Raw genomic sequence first — 17,694 nt, 5'->3', positions numbered from 1 at the left:
AACAGTGTTGTACAAATGGGTTGATAGGCATGGGATACCCCTTGTGTCTGGCAAGTGTGTGTATGTGTGCATGTCCGTTTATATGTAGGGTACAGCATTCTGAGGCCACATACACCTATTACAATTACAATACCCATTGCCACATGGTAGTATAGATAGTGTTGTTGCTGCACATCAATGAGGCATGACAATGCAACACCCTGCTATGCATGTGGTATGTGCATCCGATGTATATCCCTGTAGTACCACTGTTGGGATGTATAATGGGTTGTATCGCAGTCATAGCCAATGTGTGATGGTGGGTATATCAGAGTGTCATCATGGGTGTCAGGGAGTACAATATCCACTGGGGGATGTGGGTGCTGTGTGCACTGTCATTACACCAAGGTACACCCAGTATATGTCCCATGTACCACGTTATGGTTACCACTGTCACCATCAACCATACAGGTAACTGATACCACATTCCAGGCCATTTATGCATGTGCTATGTGCAGCCTACCTGTAACACATTGGACACATGGTCAAGTTAGATAGCAGCGACAGGCCCTGGTCTCTCAGATGTGTGTCTGCCTGTTATGTGTCTGTTAATGTGTATATGAAGGTATGTCACACTATGTATTGTCCATATACACCCATTACATCCCTCATTAGCATACTGTACATGTCTGGGGATGTATGTTCTGCATGTAACATGTAATCTGGGACACACCTCACCCTAAATGTTGTGTGGTGTGTGCAATGTAAGCTACACACTTCAGTATCACTACATACCTAGGTAGGGGTCTAGTCCCAATGTTGCCAAGTAACAGTGTGCGTGTATGTGGATGGGTCTACATGAGGTTGCAGGGTATACACGCCCCAGGGGGTCACCTGTCCATGTGGCACAGGCATTAACTGTTATACTAACCTGTGACATGTGTTCAACTGTACCCCAGATATGTCACAGCCATGGTGTCAACACAGTGCCATACCCCATTATGGAATATGACTGCAGACCATCCTCATGCTGACACATGTACATCTACAACACAAATGGATAACATTATAGAGACCACAATCAACCAGTGTTACTAACAGCTTTAATGCATCATTGCTGGACCGCTACACAACCTGACATATATGCATTATACTTTACTACTTACAACATGTTACACTGCAGTACTGTGGTGCACTGTAGTACAGTCACAGTGTGCATCAAAACCATATTAGCCTGTCCCTGCATTGATGGTATGGATGACAGGGATGTAGCACAGGTATCATCATATGCACAGGGCATCCTCATGCTAACACATGCACACCTACAACACAAATGGAGAAAATTATAGAGACCACAATCAACCAATGTTACTAACAGCTATAATGCATCATTGATGGACGGCTACACTACCTGACATATATGCATTACACTTTACTCCTTACAACATGTTGCACTGCAGTACTGTGGTACACTGTAGTACAGACACCATGTATATCAGAATCATATAAGCCTGTCCCTGCATTGATGGTATGGATGACAGGGATGTGGCACAGGTATCATCATATGCACAGGGTGTGTTGGTTTGCCAGAGGCTGAGGGTGGGCCATACATTTGACATCATGTGTGTGGGTGAGGGGTGTACTGAGGTGAGCTGGGCATGGTGATGTGGTGTGTGTAGGTATGGAGTTGCCCTAGGTGTGTTTGTATAGTGTATGGGTATGCATGCACACAGTTCTGTCATGTGGCTGCCCTACACAGATGTTTATGGACAGCTGCAGACCATACCCAGCAGGTTGTGCAGTTCACTGCCTCCAGCCATGGACACGTAGACTGTGCCTGCAAGAGGTTCCATGGCACTCCAGATACAGGCCTCAATGTGCTACTCCCACCTGATGATGGCAAATGTCCGCTGGTACCAAGTCCCTCCTGGGACTGGCCAGAACCATGTGCATGTGGCCTGCTGTGGTGAGGTGTGGACAGCTCCCCCCGCACTGCCGGGGTTGGTACTACCACTATGGGAGCCCCTTGGTGTCCTAGCACATCTACGTTGACTGCCAGCTGTTGGTGTTGCTGGGCTACGTCCACGCGGCCATTGCCGCACCCCCTCCACATTTTCAAGCATGGACACTGTCGATTAGGGCCATCATCTCATCAGACTGTTTATCTATGTTCTCTGTATAAGCACGGATGGCACCAGACAGTTCAAGGAAGTTGTCACTTGCAGATGTGAGAGCAGCCCTCTGCAGCCTCAGGCCCTGTCTGGTGTAACATTCCATACATGCCTGCACTGCCATGACAGCCTGAAACATGCACCTGCTGGCACCAGTTATGTCACCTCTGCCAAAGGCATGGTGTACAGCTGCCCTACCATGAGCACCCTGGGACATCTGCATGTGTGGTGTCCATGCCTGCTGTGACCAGACACAGTAGGCATGATTACCACACTTTCCTGTGCACTGCCACCAAATGCCTGCTGTCCTTCCACTATGGCCACTGATGATGGGGTATGTATAGGCACTGAAACTGTGTGCGGGGTTGGGGTGGCTAAAAGGGGGATTTCAAATGATGGCACAGTTTAGGCCCCTGACAACTCCACCTGTGCCTTAACAGTACTATCATCATCTTTGGTATCTGTATGGACGCCAACATCAGATTGCATGCAGGAGGGCCCTGACCCACCTCACCACCCATGGGGGAAAACAATAAATGCATGTTAAAACCTGCACAGCATTGCCTAACAGTATACGCACACACACACACACACACACACACACACACACACACACACACACACACACACCCGCATCACACATGTGCATACATGGCCAGCCATACAAACACACACACATGCACACACGCATTTTACACGCATCAACCTCCCTCCACTTCACCAGAGTGACCCTGCAGACAAACTAACTACCCACCAGGATGCACACACACACATACAGGTGAGGTTGCACAATGATAGTGCACACAGTCCTCCTATTACCCATCTGTCAATATGCATAACATATGGTACACAACAGCATGCAGTGCAGCTATAGTCAATCCATACTAGCATCAGTATACATGTGTGTGATGCATATGCTGTGTCACTAGGTGATGCCCCTTCCCCTGGATACCACTGCACCCATGTACACAGTATTGCTGTGCACCTGTTCTGCACCCTGCCATGTACTGTGCACCACACCTGACAGGTGTGCAACCCATTGGTGAATGTGTACTACTGTGTTGGTTATGTCAGCTTTAATGCTCACAGCCCCTATGTTTTTCAGCAACACATACCTGGGATGATATGTGGACAGATGTCATTTGTGAATGCCTGATCTCTGATTTACAGCTCTCAACATCAGTGGACCATGTATGACCAATCCAATGCTCTTACACTGACAACCATCAGAGCATATCATGGCTATGGGGGGTGTACACACCCTTATTGATATGATGCCCCCATCTTTGATCTGCCATGGGACCACATCACCACATATCTTAACAGTACATGAGCCCGATATGTGACATATGTCCTGTACTTTTACATGCAGTGTCTATGGAATGTGTTAGGTGTGCAGATGCTGACCACAATGCATACACACCATGTGGGCATATGTGTGCACACCCTTATCATGACGGTTTGTCGCACCTCTTGTGTGTACTACAGAAGTCACTACTCCTGGCAGGGGTATACCAGCGTGGGCCATCTGCTTTTGCCAGTGTATGTTCAGTCTGCCCTACACATGTCCCCCTAATCTGCATGATTGCAAGGTCTAGTCATGTGCACAACCCTTGGTGTTCACACACTGCCATAACTATTGCTGTGGGGGTAGGGTTATGTCTGCCACAGGTCCTGAACCTGACTATGTGCAGATACAGCCATTCTTAGCATCCTTAGGATCCCTGCAGCATTGCACTGGTGTGTCATGCTGGCACCCCCCCTCCTCCAGCCTTTTTGCAGATGCATGACAAGTAAGCCCTACACGTGTGTCACTTTGCAGTGTCCCGTACACTGAACACCACATGTTACAGTCTAGATCCAGTTGATAATGTGGACTACTGTAATGCCTTATACCATAGTGTAATTCTGCAGCAGTTGCATTGTCCTACAGGTATATACACTGGTGTTGCACTGTATATGGGTGTTGTTCCAAACATGTTCCTATTGTAGGCCATGTCTCCCACCATTATGTTACGCCCTGTGGACACATTCTGCAATGACAGGATGTTAGTTATCATGCACGTGTCTGACATACCCTTCCAATACCCCATCATGGTCAGCCCTGTGATGCCGTGCATTTTACAGCAACATTACATGCACATGTACAGCATGCATTCTGGGTAGGTGTGTTAGATGTGTGCATGGAGTATACCATTGCCATTACATGACCAGTGTATTGGCAAGCATCTACATAAACCATACTCACCATCTACAGGCTGCTGACTTCATGGTATCCCGGAGGGACCTACATAAGACGGTGAGAGATGCAAAGTCAGTGACCACACCTGTGGCATTGCTACAGGGTGGGTGCAGCATTACAATACATCAACAGTATATTTCCACAATACTACCACATATGGACATCTGTTTATCACTACTATGCAGCAACAAAATATATCTATGGCATGTCAGATATGCATGATCTACCTGTAGCGATGCAGATGTATATGCAACAGTGATCTACTGATGTGCCCTGTGGCCTTACCTGCATGCACCTCGGCCGGTGTGTGCAGTGCACCCACCTCCACAAAGGTGTCCGGTGGTTGGTGGCTGGCTGGAATGGCAGGTGCCATGAGACTGGCCAGGAGCTCCTCCACACGTGTCGGGGGGATGGATGGCATGGCCCCCCCTGTGGTGAGGGGATCCCTCGGACCGCAACAGAACACTGATGGGCATTATGAAGCAGGTCAGAACAATGATGGCAGATGTGCTCATAACTGCGGTTGTGCAGTCCAATATCATTGACCCTGTGGACTAGGTCATTCTACAGGGTGGTCCGCTCCTGTTGATTATGATCAGCCTGGCCAAACAAGATCACATAGTGCTATATGAGTTCATTCAGCAGGATTTCATTTTCAGCTGCTGTGTAGGCTGGCAGCCTTCCATGGGACATTGTGCCTGAAAGACATAAAGATGGACACAGGTGTGAGCAAGTCATGCAGCAAGGTTACCACAGTTCTTAATACACATCACTGTCACCCCCTCACAATATGAGAGACAACAAACTGTACACACAATTCAATACGTATGGTTACAGCATACCTACCAGTGGGGCAGATATTGTACTGTACCACACTTTGTGCAATGTGTTTGTAGCCATGTTCCCTGTGTGGATACTATCATTGCTGGCCTGTTACAGACTTTTCACCTGCATGCCATTTCAGTGCCACAATGGTTCCATATATGCCTGTGGTATGCTTGCTATGTGTTTGCTGCACTTACATTATGTGTTATTGCTGTTATCTATGCATGCTGTTGGACATGTTCTGGGATTGTGTAGACTATCACTACCGACATATGTTTTATAACAGTGACACAATAGCATGTATATGTACTATTGGCCAGCAGAACCACCTCTCCAAACTCATCTGCCCATGTTACCTGGCCACATCACATGTGTGATCCACCCTGGGGCCTCCTCATTTACTGGTCCAGCAATACTGTCAGGTGTAACCAACCCAGGGGATGTTGTCCCCCCCTGGGGGCACACACAGACATGTTCCTGTCCCCTGAGGTCAGGTCCAGGGTCTGTTCCATAATGGGCTCCACAAACACATGTGGGATGTGCTATATCACCTTGAGGCACCCAGTACAGATTCACAGGGCCCACATGCTCCTCCTGCTCAGCATCCAGGTCAGGCACCTTTGGGACGTGGACTGCTGTTGAGAGTAGCAGTGGGTGGGAGGCTTCTTCCCATTGTGTCCATATTGGGGCTCATGGGGCATCCACATCACAGACCACACACACCATCCAGGGTGTTTATCCACCACTTGTGTCGCATACCACCCCTGTAGGCTGTCCTCTATATCTACCAACCCTGACCACCTCCACAACTATACCTGCAATACTTCCCCATATTCCCATTCCATACTTCACAGACAAGGGGAATTTGGTCCCAACAAGGGGTTCACATGTGACATACCATCCATGTTGCACACACTGACAGCTGTAAATATCTGTGTGTATTGCTATGTGTGCTGTTTCCTCACACATAGCATGCAGCACTGTGGTAGTAATATAGGGGACATGTATTTACATACATACATATATGTTTGTGTGTTTGTATATATGTAGACATACATATTAGTATATATCTATATATGTGTAGATATATGTGAAGTTGTATATATGGGTATCTGTATATTTGTAGTAGACATGTAGCTATATATATATATATATATATATATATATATATATATATATATATGTACACATATCCATACTTATATGTGGGGTACATTCAGACATCAGGTCCACAATCTCACAACACCTTTCTGCACAGCTACACTGCTCTGCCTTGCTACAACATAGACAGGTGCCACATATGGACACAGCCTGACATTAGGGGGGTATATATAGGGCTGGATTGCAGGTAATCCTATTACACACCTATGGCATTCCTGCATGCTACAAAACAGGTTAACCTGAGTATCCTGCAAGAGGTAGGCTGTGGAACCCACGTGTCTATTATTATGGCATTACTTCCACCAGCAGCTATTGGCCACATAGTATACATTCTTCCCATTACACAACACACACTATGATGGCTTACATCTTATCAGTCAGTGCTGCTCTGCACAGTTGACGGGTATGGCCCACTACCTACAGAGACAGAGTCTATTGTCCTTAGCAGCTGTTCAGCTGAACATAATTACAACAACAGCACCTGAAGGCACATATAAATCATTCCATATCATCTATCCCATTATTATGGACCAAGTACTATGGTCAATTACATACATATATACTTCATGTAACTGTTCTGGGAATGCAGACTCTTTTGGATGTTTTTTTTCTGTGCCTTATATGCACTCTCTCTCTCTCTCTTTCTCTCTCTCTCCCTCTCACTTTCAGTCTCTCTCCAGTAAATAGAGTGAGCTGCTTTGCATAGATTGCAATATGAAATTTGTAGGTGACGCACATGATCAGGTGATGGCCTCTGCACTAATCAGTGTCCTCCACTTCCACCTGCATGCAGTATGCTGTGTAGTACTTCCAATTAGGGAAGTAAATACTGTGGGAAGAAATAGCCAGGGAATTGTTATGGCTAGGCTAGGCCGTATGGCCGATAGCCTAGCATCAACCTATAAACCTATTTACCTATGAATTACCACTGTCATGGCAACCAGCTATTATAAATCCCTACATCATGTGGGTGTAGTCCCTTTACCATTCCTGTATGATGGACATCCTTCCTATGTGTAAGCAGCAGTGTTACAGACAGCATGTAGCAATATCTCTTACAGAAGAACCTGCACACTCATGCCAGCTACATATTTGTAGGAGGTTCCAGAACTACAGACAGAGTGTGAGTAGTGTTGTTGTATGCATTGTATAACACCAATGTTACAGGGTTTGTGTGTACATACTAGTTTAACTTGGAATGCAGTCTGTCTGCATAGCTCTCAACTGTGGGCCTATCCTATTGATGACTAGAGGTGTGCCTATTAGGTTTTGTCTGTCCACCACACAGGTCTTGTGTCAGATACATCACTGGCAGTGTGTGTGTTGAGTGCTATCAGTACATGGCTACATCCATTTGTGCTTCTAACTTCATATTCCTGACTAAGGGTTTGTTGCAGACTATCCTGTATCACCCAGTGACTTGCTTAGTGTATGACAACAATTTTACACATATGGGCCTGTGTTCCAGCCTCTGTCCTCCACCTACATACCAGGCTTTGTACATATGACATGCTGTCAGGGGTTGTTATGTAGTGGGCTGTGAGTATGTCATGCTTCCATTCCTGCCATCAGTCCACTGCTGTTGTGTCCCCACACATACTGTGGGATTGGGTTCATATATGTGTGGGCTTCTCCTACACAATACATGTGTGTCCTTATGCACTCCAGAGGCCAGTGTATGTAACAGTGGTATTTTACATTTGTTGACTGGAAGAGTCCGACTGGACACACGTCCGTTTTCAGTGGGATATGGCCCTGTATTATTGAGTCTAAGGGAGGGATGCACCACAATTAACCCAGGCTGTTACAACATGTGGGGTTATCAGGGGTAAGCTGCCTTAAGGTATCTTGATGTACATTATCATACAATTCGCATTAGGTAAATGCAGGCCTACTGCCTCCTGCAATTACAGACTGCCCTGTTTGTCAGTGGGATTGTGATGGTGTCAGTTATGCCTTGTTATGTAACAGATACATCCCATTGTGTCAGCTGAGGTTTTTACTCCCTAGGGATTGTGTACAGAGTGTAGATAGAGGCTGCTGGACTATACATCTGCATTACTTACTGTTGATTGATTGGTATCCTGTGGCCCAGTCTGTCTTTAATATTGTACTACTTGAAGGCCTCGGCCTGGACAGCAACATATGTAAACATTTCCAGACTACTGCATTAATATAGCTGTTTCACAGTTGCATTACTCTGTTTATTTGTATGTTAGTGTCTAAACAGCTATATGACATGGCAGATACAACTGTAATAGCACACAATAGAGCTTTCCCATGTATGCAAACCTGTGTGTGGTGTTACATCCTTTGACCTCTCTGTGGGTATATGTTGCAGGCAACAATTGTCATTTGTATGGGTGGATCATACAGTTTCCAGTTGGTAGGGTGGTTACTGTAGGCATAGTGGCTGTTCCGTATTGTGTGCACCTTCTACATATGCATCTTCCTATACATATCTCTGTGTGTGTATGTGTAGTTACATATATATTTATATATATATATATATATATATATATATATATATATATATATATATATATATATATCTGTATCTGCATATATTTGTCTGTGTATATGTATCCTAGGGATGTTGATTGCTTCCACATTGTACATTCCCTATGGTAGCCAGACTGTACTGCATGATATGTTACTGATACCAGCCTGACATCATAAAGGTGGGATGGAGTACTGTTAACATCTTGTGCCCATGAAGTGTCAGGTCCTAGTTATGGGATCTGCAACAGTTGGTAGTGTATTGCAGAGCAGACATGTTTGGCTTTGGGGGGGGTATCTATATGTACAAGACTTATGTTATTTTGGGCCCCCTCAACCCCATTAACGGTGCGTGTGGACATATATGTTTTTGTTATGTTCTCATTTTTATATACAGATGTATGTCTATGTGTATTTATATATATATATATATATATATATATATATATATATATATATATATATATATATATATATATATATATATATTGCTGTATATGTATGCATATATATATATATATATATATATATATATATATATATATATATATATATATACATATGTAGACATATATATCTATAGACATATGCTTATGTATCTATATATGTTTATATATATTTTTTTCTATATATATCTATATCTACATATATAGATATGTATATATCTATTTAGATATAAATATATATACCCACACATATACATCTACCTGTTTAAATACATTTCCTGTAATGTTGAATGACTGGGCTGGATGATATGTTTGTAAAAACATCAGAGTTATGTGTATCTGACATGGCTTAGTGGTAAATCACTTTGGCTATGGTGTGTAGGGTTCTGGGTTCAAGACTTGTAGAGGCTGTTTATTTTGTTGCTGGGAAGAATAAGGACCATTGGATACAGAGTGATTAAGGCACTTTTAAGCAGTTATAAGTGGGTTTGCGTGGGTTTGCATGGAGGTAAGCACTGCTAACTTCTGGTTACAGTTTCTTATACTCACTCAGTTATCTTCTAAGTTGCTTAACCTGTGTAGGCATTGCTTACCCCCACACAAACAAGCTTAAACCTGCTTACAGCTGCTTAAAAGTGCTTACTCCCACTTACCCCCACACTAATTTCTTTAAAAGAAAAGAAAAAAGGGTTGATAGATAAGTGGTGAAAAAGGGGCACAAAGTGGGATAGATACTGGATAAAATAGCTAGGGATGTGCAGGTGGTTGTAGCGAAGGTCCATGGCTGCCCATTTCTTCTACAGCAGCAGATGTGCATATACACTGAATTTGGAGGTAGGTTTGGACACTCAAACCCCTGAGAGGGGTGAGGACAACAATAATATGTTGTGATGCCAGTTAGACTAGATTACATGTGTCCAGTGGACATGTGTGCGAAATGGACAGCTATGTATGGGGCAAGATGTTTTTGGGAACAGAATGCCCTTTTTTCTTTTTTTCAGGTGAGAGTGGGATGTTGGGGAGGGATAGTAGGTATATTTGGGGAGGTAGGTTAGGTAGGTTAACAGCAAGACAAACAAGATGCATACAGGTGCAGTATATGACACATGTGGAGGGTAAACGCCTTGATGGGGTGGGGTGTTGAGATATCAGAAGCTCATGAGCCCCCTAGTGGAAACAGTGGGACTGAGATCCACACCCATGGGCAGTCAACACTGCAGCCCTGAAGGTGGCTGTGCTGGGGGCTGAGTCAAAGAGCCAGGCCAACCCTCTAGTCGCGACACGCAGCCCTTGAGCTGGCATAGAAGATCTCCAAACCGCTGATCGAGCTCTCTATGAACCACGACCCGGACCTGGCGATGGGTGACAGCTTCCTGTCTGTGCTCGCTCCTGGTGGGGGGGTGAGCCCCATCCCCTGAGGTGGTTCCACCCAAAGGTGGTGCAGGACCGACAAACGAGGAGGTCCCGGGTTGGACCCTAGACGTGCTGGTGCCCGATGCCACAGCCAGCTGAGGTGGGACAGGTGGGTCCACTGGGACCCGCATTCCCATATGTGCTATGGTGTTTTTGGTGTATCAACATATGTGAGTTAGTAATAGTCAACACATTCCAGGGTTAGGTATAACAACATGCATAGATATTCCCATTGACCCAGACACCAGATACGGAACAGTTGCATAGCAAACGGAACACATGCATATATGGGAACACAGTGGTAATAACAACAGCATGCAGGTACATTGATGGCACCAAGCCACCAATGTTGGAGTATTTCAACATAGCACATGAATAGAAACAGATTTAAATGAATATCAACCAATAGGACATATGTTCCAACATAACATTGGAGTCATCACATACCATTTGAGGTGGGTATTTAGTGTATTGTTAGAGATATGGTGGGGGGGGAGAAAGATGTCAGTTAACAACTACTATATTCCTGTAGTTCACATTACTTTCCTAATCAGTACTGTTATCTGTACCTTACAAGTCTTACTACACTACCCTATTGCCTTAGTTTGGACAGTGATATGGCTGTCGTCATCGTTATACATGAACTGGTTTTACCTGCAGTATACACCTCTTACATGGTATAGCTGTGGAGGAATTGTTTGTTAACACTAACTGTTTCTACACATACTCCCAGATTCCAGGTTGATGTTGTGCACCTACCTGTCTATCTCTTTTTGCACAGACTCTGGCCATGTCTTGACCATATGCAGGTGAACCGGGACATATGTAGACTATTGCCCTCTTCAACATTTAGTGACTTACAACACTCTTATACAGGATTTCCTACACAGTTATATTATGTAGCACAGTGTGGGAGACAGTGATCAGTGATACCTTATTATTCAGAGCAACTGCAACACTCACATTTCTATACAATACCAGAGTAAACAGTACCAGTACATGGTATCAAGCTTTTATTTCTTGGCACAGTGTTCATATCCGACATACCTGTGGGATCAATATTTGTTAGCACTACCTGAATGTCGCCACACAAAGTACCAGATTTCACATTAGTATTATGCACATACATCTCACTCTGTTACTGTACACACTCTGGTCACAGCTTGACAACATGGGGGTGTAGATAGGACACACTTGGCCTATTACTCTCATAACAGTTTCAGGAGTTGCTAGAGTGACAGGTTTGTTCTCATAGATGTGTGACAATCAGTTGTATTTCCTGTTTGCTGCTTAAACATCTGGGATCATCCCACTGACTTCCCTTGAATTATGGGGATAGTGGGTTCATTCCCAGGGGGACAGAGTGACAGGCTGCAGATATGGGCCCATATACTGGACATTCTGGACTTATCTGTACAGTTGTGGGGTATGATTCTGTATGCAGCCTACTTCCACTCCTAGAATTCAGACCATGGCTGTGTCTGCTAAAACTAAAACACTGTCCATCACAGTTGTGTGTGCTATATAGATATTGCTGTATATCTCCTATCTGTTTTCTGTCTTATAATTCTCCTGTGGTTTTACATTTTGACCTTGTATTACAACACTCTTATACAGGATTTCCTAGACAATTATATTATGTAGCACAGTGTGGTTGACAGTGATGAGTACTACCTTATTATTCAGAGCAACTGCATCAGTCACAATGCCATACAATACCAAAGTAAACAGTACCAGCACAGGCTATCATTCTTTTATTTCTGGGCACAGTGTTCGTCCCTGACAGACCTGTGGGAGCAATGTTTGTTAGCACTACCTGAATTGTGCCACACACAGTACCAGATTCCACATTACTATTATGCACCTACATCTCACTCTGTTACTGTACACACTCTGGTCACAGCTTGACAACATGGAGGTGTAAATGGGACATATGTGGCTTATTACTCTCATAAGATTTTGGGGAGTTGCTAGTGTGCCAGCTTTGTTCTCATAGATGTGTGACAATCAGTTGTATTTCCTGTTTGCTGCCTATATGTCTGGGATCATCCCACTGATTTCCCAGGGGGACTACCAGGTGGACAGGGTGACATGCAAGAGATATGGGCCAATTTACTGGACATTCTGGATATATCTGTACAGTTGTGGGGTATGATTCTGTATGCAGACTACTAGCACTCCCAGGATTCAAACCATGGCTGTGTGTGCTAAAAATACAACAGTCCACATCTCGGTTGTGTGCGCTATTTGGATTTGGTTGTCTGTCTTGTCACAGTTTTCTGTCTATGTGTCTCTCAGTTGTACTAAATAACCTCTGGGGATTATACCAGTCATATACAGGCATTCCTACACATTTTATTTATCTTGCATAGTGTGGGTAACAGTGCTTAATACAACAGTACTATTAAGTGATTGCAAATCTACATTATCATATGATACCAGAGTATACACATGCAGTCCAGTAGTTACCCCTTTACTGAACGGATATTATGGTTTTATTTACATACAAACTATATGACACTCCTCCTGCCATATTCTCCAGTGTATGATGTACTTGCCTTAGACAATACAGGTTTTATACTGTCAATTACCTTACTAATGCTTTTAGATTTATTTCCTATGACAGTACATGCAAGAGTATTACTGACATGCCTAGTGTTGCAACCTCTGCAGGCGACAACCATGGGCCTCCTGGTTCGCGGCCCACTCACTTGTCACTGGGAAGGAGATAAGAGGAATATTTAGCCATATCTGTCCATAATATACATGAGCTGGCAATTATTACACACATAGTGGAGTGATACTTACACACAGCTGGGACAGCCCCTGCTGTCCTAGCCTATTGGATCCACTGATCCAAGAGATCCCCCTTACACCGCTTCAGGTTGGCATAGTGATGCCTGGCCTGCTCACCAGTTTGGGGTATGCCAGTGGCACTGGTGAGGTCATGGGCGAGATGGTCCCAGGCTTCTGCCTTATATTCAGAACCCTGGTACTGGCCCTGCAGCAGTCTCTGCTCATGGTCTTTGACAAGGAGTCCTGCCATGACTCTGGATTCCTCGATGCCCCAGCACTGCACCTGGAAGTGCACTCCCTCTCCCCTTTCTGCCATGGTGCCTGCAAGGGGAAGCTACAACCAGTTATGAGATGCATTCCCACCTGTTGGGTTTAAGTAGGGAATTGCCGCACTTTGCCGTGATTGTCCGGCTTTGAAAAGGCTAAGCTATGGGCAAACCTGCTTACCTAAGGTTGGCATTGTTTTAAAGGGATATACCACTGGGTACATTGAGTTAGCTGGCCTACACATTACTTACACCTCTAAGCTGGCCGGTGCAATGCTTAGCATTGCTTAAAATTGACTTTACATTATATTTGCTTTTTGGCATTGATTTATTATTCATTACATCTTATATATATGTCTGGTATCCATGATTCATGTGTATGTACACTGTATGGGGTCCTTGTGTTTAGTAGGGGACTTCAACACTCTATTACATTTACACCTCACATCTGGGTGTACTTCAGTACTCCAGTTCACATATTTATGTTATATAGTAGATTATAGAACATATGACTATATACTGATTCCTTTTACATGTTCAGTTTGATTTTAGTATAATGAGGGTTCATTTGGTGATACCTCACTTGTATGTACTGCTGTGATGGCTTGGTGGTTAACTGCTGTGACTATAGTGTATAGGGTCCTGGGTTCAAGCCCTGCAAGACTGTTCATTATGTTGATGGGCAATACAGCGGCTGTTGGATTCAGTGTGATTAAGGCACTTTTAAGCACTTGTAAGCAGGTTTGCATGGGTTTGCATGAGGGTAAGCAATGCTAACCTCCAGTTAAATATGCTTACAGAACGTTAGCTTCCATATTGCTTAACCTGTGTGCACATTGCTTACCCCGATGCAAACGGACTTAAACCCGCTTACTAGTGCTTACTAATGCTTACTCGCACTTACTACTGCTTAACTTACTAGTCCTTACTTCCGCTTACCACTGCTCTGATTTAGACAGTAATGTCTAATGGATCTAGGGAAGGTGGGGGATTTGGAAGCTGTATGGAGTTATAATTCATTACACATTTTACCTTCCATTTGTATCCCTGATTCCTGTGTACATATACTGTATGGGGCACATGTGATTATCTGTGGACTTTGCAAAATTATGACACTGACACCTCACATTTGCATTTAATGCAGTACTCCAGTTCACAAATCTATGTTATTTATTGGGTTATGCAACTAAAATATTGGTCATAATATGATTTGCATTAGAAAATGGAATGTGCTGCAGTGGAACTTGAACCAGGAATGCCTGCTCATAAGGCGAATGCTCTGACCACTACACTATTGCTATATTGCGTCATTTGCATATAGCTTCCTTGTTATCCTCTTCAGCCATTTAAGCTGTATTAACCGTAACTAAGTGATGGGCAAATCCACGCACCTATGGTTAGATTTAATCGGATTCATAAAACAAAAATCGGTATGTTTATATTGTTTGCATTTACTATTGCTATTGTATATGTGGGGGGATGCTGCTGGTGGGTATGCGGACACCTATGAGCGGTCTTGCCCATTCTTTTGGGCTTTTTGCTGTTCTTCATTGCGGGGGCATGTATATTCTGAGAGCTCTGCTCTCAGACATGCCCCCTGCACTCTTACACACTCCGTGTAAAATTAGGAGCTCAGGCAGCGCACCTTCATTAATATGCAAGGTACGCTGCCGTCCTCCTAAATGGTTGCTTCCATGCAGGACTAAGCTAGTCCTGCACAGAAGATTAGTAAATCCGGGAGATTGTTTAGGAAAAAGAGTTGCTATGTACCTAATATGAAAGGAGTTGTTGAGACTTTTGAGAAAGCCTCCATTAAAGATGTGTACAACCTTTATGACAATAGAACTAAGATGAAATGTTTTAATAATTTAAATAAACAAGAAAGAGAAACTTTAAGCAATTTATGTCATGACAATACTATAATTATCAGACCTGCCGATAAAGGGGGCTCCTTTGTTTTAATGGACTACTCTTTTTATAAGAATGCCATGCTGACTATGCTTATTGAAACTTCAGTATATGAACTAGTGGACTTAGAAAAAGTTAGATATTATAGTAATAGCATATATCATGCTGTTTTTGAATGCTTGCAAAGTTGTCATATTAATATTGACTTATATAATTATTTCTTTGTTAATGAACCCACTATCCCCATAATTCAAGGACTCACCTAAAATCCATAAAAACACCACTAATCCACATATGAGACTGATAGTGGCATGGCAGGGATGGAGTACGGAGCCACTGTCCATTTGTGTACAACAACACTTAAAACCAGTGTTACTTAATAACATCTATATTTTAAAAGATACAAAAAATGTTCTTAAGGATTTGTATGAATATGTTAAAGAGACATCTGTTTTGAACTGCATTCTTGTGACCCTTGATGTACAATCCTTGTTCACCTCTATTTCAATGGGCTAGGTATAGAATTTTTGAAGCGGTATTTGATACAGGATGCTACTTATAATATCAAAATGATTGATGTTTTTGTGCTTGCTGATGGAGCTCATATTAGAAAACAACATATTTATGTTTGAGCATTTAGTTTACAGACAACTGGATGGCGTAGCTATGGGCATGTCATGTGCCAATAGCTACGCCAACCTAGTGATGGCTACCTGGGACCGTCAAAATATAATGAATGTGGACATGAATGGACATATACGTTTTTACCACAAATTTGTGGATGACCTCTTTATGCTGAGTTAAATTTCTTTCTGGACAAAATTAATCAAAGTATCAGTTTTTTGAAATTTACTGCAAAGAGCTCCCTTAATTCAATAAATTTCCTGGATGTTAAAATCATAAAGAAGGAAACAAGAGATCTTACTACAGAAATATATAGAAAAGAATGTTCGAGAAACACCTATGTACATAGATATAGCATGCACCCACAGCACATTTTTAAAAATGTTGTAAAGTGACAGGCCCTCAGAACATCTAGATTGACACCTAATCATGAGAAATTTTGTGATGAGATTCAAAATCTTCAAGGGAGATTTTTGGAGAGAGGATATAGTGATAAGGAGATTCAGCCAATAACCTCCACAGTATTTCTGCCCAGAGGAAAAAGAAGGTAAGCCTTACTTCGCTGAAACCTGTAATATGATTCAGGGACAAGAGGTCCATATTAATAGAAATATGAGAATTCCTATGACTTATTCTAGCAATATAAAACTCTTACAAGGAATATTTGATAGAAAACTGGAATAGCTTATGTGCTGATGATCGAGTTAAGAATATAGTGGGTGATAAACCTAGATATGCCTATAAGAACAAGAAATCCCTGAAGAGGTTATTATGTGGCCCCAGATATCAAAATACATCTCATAAAGAGGCACTAGATGTTAATTAGGGTCTATATTAGGAGAACAAAAACCTGAATGAGCGAACGCCAGTTGAGCGACACAGAAAGAGCAAAAACTGCTAATATCAAACCAGAGAAACTAAACAGGTAAAACACGTAAACTCTCACTATTTGTTTTATGCAGGGGGGGAAAGCCCCCCTGCACCCCCCACACACCCCTACTTAAATATACCAACTACGAGATCACACTACATTGAAGTAAAGGGATGAATTCCCTATGGAGATCTCCGTTCATTCTTGCGATATTAGCGGTTTTCACTCTTTCTGTGTCGCTCATCTGGGATTCGCTCATTCGGGTTTTCGTTCTCCTAATATAGACCCATTAATTATGGCACATTTCATGCAAAAAATTTAATTTTTGCCAGCTATTGGATAATAGTGGAACCTTTTTACACCCAGATACAGATAAAACCCTACTTTTAAGTTGGTAGCTAACTGTAATGCCACCAGTTTAGTATATTTAGCTTATTGTGTTCTGTGTAAATTATTCTATATAGGAATGACTACACATAGATTACGTGATCGA

This window comes from Protopterus annectens, chromosome 1.part1 (assembly GCF_019279795.1).
Source record: "Protopterus annectens isolate FY-2018-M chromosome 1.part1, PAN1.0, whole genome shotgun sequence".
Lineage (NCBI taxonomy): Eukaryota > Metazoa > Chordata > Ceratodontiformes > Protopteridae > Protopterus > Protopterus annectens.
The sequence above is the reverse complement of the archived record's forward strand: the minus strand, read 5'-3'. Positions refer to the sequence as shown.